Source organism: Scyliorhinus torazame, chromosome 15 (genome assembly GCF_047496885.1).
Source record: "Scyliorhinus torazame isolate Kashiwa2021f chromosome 15, sScyTor2.1, whole genome shotgun sequence".
NCBI classification, from domain to species: Eukaryota; Metazoa; Chordata; class Chondrichthyes; order Carcharhiniformes; family Scyliorhinidae; genus Scyliorhinus; species Scyliorhinus torazame.
Window position 1 is genome coordinate 31542285 of NC_092721.1, and position 7156 is coordinate 31549440.

Sequence of the window (7156 nt, forward strand, 5' to 3'; positions counted from 1 at the left end):
TCACCGGCCACCACGCAGAGGGCCCTCATGCCACCTGGAGAAGGAAGACCTGAGCGAGAGTATCAGAACAGTCCAAGGACCAAACATCGAGGATGACAAAAACCAGATCACGGATAAAGGCCAATATCTGTTTGGGTCCTTGTCAGTCACTCAAAGTTAAGTCAAGGTTTGGCACTTTAGCATTCTGTAGTATAACTTAAACTGATGAGTGTGATTGATTGGTGCTAACATTGTGCCTGTGCATAAAGATTACTGATTTAAAACGGAGTCGACTCGCAGTCATTTGTCCACTGCATATGGATTAAAGACACACTGTGCACAACATGGTAATGCACGGAAATGGCGTTCCCGACATAGATCAGCGGGAAACCCAACCCATCATTAGCCCGCCATGAAAGTGGTGAGGGGGAAATTCCGAGTTGATTTCCTGCCAGCGGGATTCTAACATTTTGTCTCTCAATCTCACACGAAACCAGCCACCGGAAGGATCAGAAAATTCCACCCAGAGGTTTTTGTGGTGGGTCCCAGGGGATAGGGGAATTGACCATTGGAATTTCAAACTTCCCTACCAATTTCCCTGGATGTCAGCATGTTGGGACATCCGCAGGGTCCTGACTTGCAACTTGGGTCATACGTCTGGTCTATGACAAACTGGAGACCGGAAGATCCTATCAGCTCCTATCAGGTCCACCAAGAGCAGCAAGAAATGCATTTAATGAAACTCCAGCATTTTGAGTCTAAATGTATGATTATTTCAAACACCTGAGAACGAGGCGATATATCAGTAAATGTGTTTCTTAGCTCCATTGCTAAATACTGTGACTACGAATTGGTGAATAGATTTTGGTTCATATCGGAATCTGGTTTCAAAAGTTAATTGACAATGTTAGAGATTAAATTGATTGTGACAGCCTTACCTTAGCATTATTAATCGTCTCAAAGTTTCAGATCGTGTAGTACATAAGTTCTGGACCAATGCACTTTCATAGATATTTGCTGAATCTGAGAGAAAAGTCTGCCCTACTTCCCTTTAATCTCTCTGGTTTAATCAAATCGATCTCAAGCTGTCCTTTGAAGTCAGTGCATTCCAGTTTTGAGCTTTTCTCTCTGAGCCGACTGTTCCACGGAAACAATAGCTTCAGGTTTTGACTTTTGCTTTCTGTGCAAGAGTCAACCACTGAAACCTCCTCCTCTTAAATCAAAGGACGTCTTAAATATTCCCGGCCGCTGTTTGGACCAAGGGAACACATCCTGCCATGAAGGTCATCAGACCGATAGTGAGTTTGCTTTCAGAGTTCTTGTCTGCATAAAGGACAGTGCTCTCAATATATTGAAAATAATTCCGCACTGGGGTTTGATAATATCCCTTTTCAAAAATGTGCTTGGTGCTCAGAGATATTTGCATTTAACCTTTTTCTCCCCTTCATTTTTAGCCTTCGGGCATCACCAAAAGCACAATCCGATCGTTGCTAAGTGACTCAATGGAAAATCCCATAGGTTGGTCTTTGAGCTGGGTTTGAATTAATTAAAGGAGCAAATAAAAGTCAAACCTTCCAGCTCAAGAAGTGGGAGTTGAATTTAAGCTGCCCTCATTTGGAGGAAGCTGGTGGTTTGGGAGTTAAATCGGAGATTTTGTTGGTATTTTGCCACATGCTTAAGAGGCAGCTAAGGTGACTGTCTGATTTAAGTAGAAACCTCATGAATATATCAAAATCAGGATCCTATGGTGTATACAGAACTCCAGAGCCACTTTTTATAACCTACTGATAAAAACAGTCCATCTAATCAAGTCTGCTGAATGAAATGGGCCCTCAAACCTCAGTGGAAATATATTTTTCTTGAGCCAGACATGTTTTTCCAGGCACCAGGAAAAATATTCCTGAGTTGTTTTTCCCATCCCTTGCTTCCTCTTTGCGGCTGCCCATCCCAGGACTTACTTTGCTGCCAGTCAGATGCCATCTGGGTCAAACTGCCATATTCTTAATGGATTTAAGGGTGGGAAACAAATGTTAGCCTTGCCAGCAATATCCACATCCTGTGGAAGAATAATTAAAACAACATTGCTCAGGTCAAACGTAGAGAACATTGTCAGGAGTCGGGCAGGCAGCTCACCGATTCTATTTAAATCAAATCCAGCCCTCAAAAGGTCTAAGTTGCTTGCACTTTCTCATGCTTGGTATAGAACCATGGAATAAAACCATAGAATTCCTACAGTGCAGGAGGCCATTTGGCCCATCGGGTCTGCACTGACCTTCTGAAAGAGCACCCTACTTAGGCCCACTTCCCCAACCTATCCCCACAACCCCACCTAATCTTTGGACATTAAGGGGCAATTTTGCATGGCCAATCCAGCTAACCTGCACATCTTTGGACTGTGGGAGGAAATCGGAGCAGCCGGAGGAAACCCACGCAGACACGGGGAGAAAGTGCAAACTCCACACAGACAGTCCCCCAAGGCCGGAAACTGACCCGGGTCCTTGGTGCTGTGAGACAGCAGTGCTATCCACTGTGCCATCGTGCCACCCTGATAGATAATGTAACGTTGATCAATTCTTGTAAGGGGCACGTGTTAGTTGTTTATGTGAGGGCAAAGTTAGGGGACACATTGGAGAAAGCAGGAGAGTGTGTTTCAACAAAATTGGCAGTGGATAATCAACTTGCCGAGGCAAATATATTTTGTCTGCAGTCTGCTTCTAGAATACTGATGATATGATGCTTGAACCCAGTAGGCCTTTTGGACTCACTTTTGGACAAGTACGTGGGATTTTCTCAACAAGATTCCTTTGGAGTGAATCCTCCAATGCCATAGTGCAAATATGACATAATGCCCAGGAGAATATTTTGTAAAGGAAGCAGTTGGAGCAAGCATGACCTCCTTCAGGTAGATTTACTCAGCGTCAGTATAAAGAACAATTGACCTGTGTAGTGTTTAGTTCGCTAACAGGTGAAGTGTGAAATAATTTATTCCATCCTTTGTTAATTGCAGCATGGAATGAAGTGAAACAGTGGCGCCAAACTGTCTTTTCATGGAAATGTAATGATTATCTTTTTAACCTTGGAGATTTGGAATTCTAAAGCAAAATACTGCAGGTACTGGAAATCTGAAATAGGGGCGGAAAGTGCTGAAAAATCTCAACAGGTCAGGTAGCATCTGAGGAGAGAAACAGAGTTAAAATTTTGCATTGATGACCTTTCATCGGAACTTTCATCAGGAGCCTTTCATCAGACTTGGAACACAGCCTGTTGACGAACCTTCATTTAAATAACCCATTTTGGTGCCTTCATGATTGCATGATCTGTATTTTAGGAGTTTTATATTATCCATTATGGATGAAACATTACTTCAGTTTCCAGATTATGTGCAATAGTTAGATGCACTGACATGGAACCAGAGAATCCCTGCAATGACGAAAGAGGCCATTCTGCCCATCGCGTCAGCATCGACTCTCTGAAAGAGCACCCTCTCTGAGCACATTCATCCGCCCTATCACTGTAACCCCTTCACTCCACCTAACCTTTGGACACTAAGGGACGATTTAGCATGGCCAATCCACCTACCCTGCACATCTTTGACATCAAAGGCAAATTTCTTCACTTTATCTCCCAATTGTTTCTGCTTTAAATTGTAATGAGCGTTAATGTGCAAACAGAATGCAAAATTAAGTCATTTCTTTACAATCAGGTCATTAACCAGCAGTTCAGGAGGTTTCCCCAACTGTCCAAGGGTTATAGAAACAGGGAATAAGCTTGAATCAAGAAATATTGATACACACAACCATCATAAATGAGAAATAAATCTCAATAAATCAACAATGACTTTTGCTTCCCGAAACCAAATGTGCTCAGAGCATCCCCAGTGGTACACCTTTCGGAGGTGTGGCTATGTTCCTAATGTACAGCAGTGTAAGCGATGTGATGTGAGATACTCTGTGATTTCCGTATGCGAGCAGTCTGAAGAAGGTTCGTGTACAGCGAAGACCTGTGTGCACATGCACAAACATCCTTGAATGAAGAACCTACATTATTGTGTTGCTGAACGCATCTTGATTGCAAAGTCGTAGTTATCACAGCAATTAAGGAAACACACAACCTGTGTAATTAAACATTCTGCAGAGAAGACAGGATCTGTACAGGTTCATGCTGGGAAGTCCAATTATCAGATCGATGGCTGGAGTTTCTACAGGCCTTTGGCAACAGGCTGGGAAGTAGGAAGGCTGGCAAAATGATGGGAAGGTGTCAGCAAGGATGTACAATATCTTCCCACCACCATGCCATTTTGTCAGTGATGGGAAAGGTGGCACATCGATCACTCACCTGATACCCAATTGAGTCACTTGAGTAGCCAATTAAAGGCCATTTGCCATGACCACAGACAGAGGAGGATTTACAATGAGGCACAATGTTGTATCTGTAAAATCTCAGATACATAGACCAGTGTAATAATCAAAATGTTTTACCCAGGTGCTCTTATTTGCGAGATGAACAGAGGATGAAATGGCACAGTGGCACAGTGGTTAGCACTGCTGCTTCACAGCTCCTGGGACCTGGGTTCAATTCCGGCCTCGGGTGACTGTGTGAAGTTTGTACTTTCTCTCCGTGTCTGCGTGGGTTTACTCCAGGTGCTCCGGCTTCCTCCTACAGTCCAAAGATGTGCAGGTTAGGTGGATTGGCCATGATAAATTGCCCCTTGGTGTCAAAACGTTAGGTGGGTTTACTGGGTAATGGGGATAAGGTGGAAGCGTGAGCTTAAGTTCGGTGTCGCTTCTTGGCCTTTTGGCTGAGATGAGCGTGAGGTCAGGTGTAATGCCTGGATCTGGTATGTCTCTCCTGTGGGGATTATGAATTGGATTCAGTTGAATTGGTTTTGGAGCAGCGAGGAGCTGGATTAGGGGTCTGTCCCTGTCCACACTCTGAGCTCTGGCTTTGTAACTCTGATAAAGTAATTTTAAAAAGTAGGGCGTTCTTTCAGTGGGTTGGTGCAGACTCGATGGGCCGAAATACCTCCTTCCGCACTGCAAATTCTACAGTTCTCTGATTCCATAAAAACAGGCTGATGGTTTAATTCTCTCACCCACACAAAGTATGACTCAGACTCACAGCTGAGCTCTAGGTACTCCACGCACTTAGTAAAGGAGGATGGCTGGCAATGATCACTCGATGTGGATATCATATGTGGGCTCAGCGTCTAGGGTGTCTTATTGCTATGGTTGTGTCTGGGGGACTCACAAGTTATCGCTGAAGATCCGTTCTGATATTCCTTCCTTTAGACTGGTCTGCTAGCATTAATTTATAGGTATACGCCCACAGCTGGCTGAAGTAGCTCGAGCCAGCATGGTAGCACAGTGGTTAGCACAGTTGCTTCACAGCTCCAGAGCCCCTGTTTCGATTCCCGGCTTGGGTCACTGTCTGTGCGGAGTCTGCACATTCTCCCCGCGTGTGCGTGGGTTTACTCCAGGTGCTCCGGTTTCCTCCCACAGTCCAAAGATGTGCAGGTTAGGTGGATTGTCCATGCTAAATTGCCCCTTGGTGTCAAAACGTTAGGTGGGTTTACTGGGTAATGGGGATAAGGTGGAAGCGTGAGCTTAAGTTCGGTGTCGCTTCTTGGCCTTTTGGCTGAGATGAGCGTGAGGTCAGGTGTAATGCCTGGATCTGGTATGTCTCTCTTGTGGGGATTATGAATTGGATTCAGTTGAATTGGTTTTGGAGCAGGCGAGGAGCTGGATTAGGGGTCTGTCCCTGTCCACACTCTGAGCTCTGGCTTTGTAACTCTGATAAAGTAATTTTAAAAAGTAGGGCGTTCTTTCAGTGGGTTGGTGCAGACTCGATGAGCCGAAATACCTCCTTCTGCACTGCAAATTCTACAGTTGTATGATTCCATGAAAACAGGTCGATGGTTTAATTCTCTCACTCACACAAAGTATGACTCAGACTCACAGCTGAGCTCTAGGTACTCCACGCACTTAGTAAAGGAGGATGGCTGGCAATGATCACTCGATGTGGATATCATATGTGGGCTCAGCGTCTAGGGTGTCTTATTGCTATGGTTGTGTCTGGGGGACTCACAAGTTATCGCTGAAGATCCGTTCTGATATTCCTTCCTTTAGACTGGTCTGCTAGCATTGAGTCATAGGTATACGCCCATAGCTGGCTGAAGTAGCTCGAGCCAGCACGGTAGCACAGTGGTTAGCACAGTTGCTTCACAGCTCCAGTATCCAGGTTCGATTCCCAGCTTGGGTCACTGTCTGTGCGGAGTCTGCGCATTCTCCCGATGTGTGCGTGGGTTTCCTCCGGGTGCTCCGGTTTCCTCCCACAGTCCAAAGGTGTGCGGGTTAGGTGTATTGTCCAACAAGGTTTGGTGGAGTTACTGGGTTACGGGGATAGGGTGGAGGTGTGGGCTTGAGTGGGCCAGTGCAGACTCGATGGGCCGAATGGCCTCCTCCTGCACTTTAAATTCTATGAGTCCCATTGTCTCACCCAGACCCCAACTCATTAATGGGAAAAAAAAACAGGATACTCCTGTTTATCTAGGGTGATTCAATCAAGATCCATTGTCCTCTGAAATACCCTCACCTGACCAGTTAATTGCGCATTGCGGAGTCTGATGGCTTCTTCCTTCGTCCTGCTGCAAAGCATCTGGGAATGTGTTGCACGTTCATAGCATGGCCTTATTCTGTTGTGTAAACATGAATGGGTAATCACAAAGTCCGTACAGCAATAATGAGTTTATGTGTTGACTTGAGTGCACTTGTGGCAGTTTCTGTTCCTGGCCTATGTGTCTGGTCGGCGTGTTTTCAGAACAAAGCACCGTGCTTAGGCACAGGGCTCCAACCAATGGAAGGGGTCTGCTCCGGACCGGTGCATTGGGCATCCAATCGGGGCTCATTACTCTGCATTTGCTGATAGGCTCAACAAATATATATGTGGCTGTCGGCATCAAATGCAGTGTGAAATCAGACTCTGATTTGTGGATGTGAAAGAGCGGGAAAACTGATGTCGAACTGTTGACTTGAGGCCCGTGCGGGCGAGACCATGATGAAGGAAAGGAGAGGCTGCTGAGATTTGCTAATCAGTCTGCAAGCAGGTTTACTCCGGTGGCCGGCACGAGCGGACCCAGGTCAGCAACAGCAACAGTCGCAAGAAGCACAGACCCCAATAA

General features: G+C 45.5%; 1 long non-coding RNA gene across 2 annotated transcripts in view; it reads right to left on the reverse strand.

The window, feature by feature from the left end:
• LOC140391376 (uncharacterized) overlaps nucleotides 1–1274 on the reverse strand; it is a 59323-nt gene extending 58049 nt beyond the window's left edge. For both annotated transcript variants that reach the window (XR_011935026.1, XR_011935024.1), the window contains exon 1: nucleotides 918–1274. This is a non-coding gene — a long non-coding RNA (uncharacterized lncRNA). The remainder of the gene's footprint in view (nucleotides 1–917) is intronic.
• Nucleotides 1275–7156: the final 5882 nt, after the last annotated feature.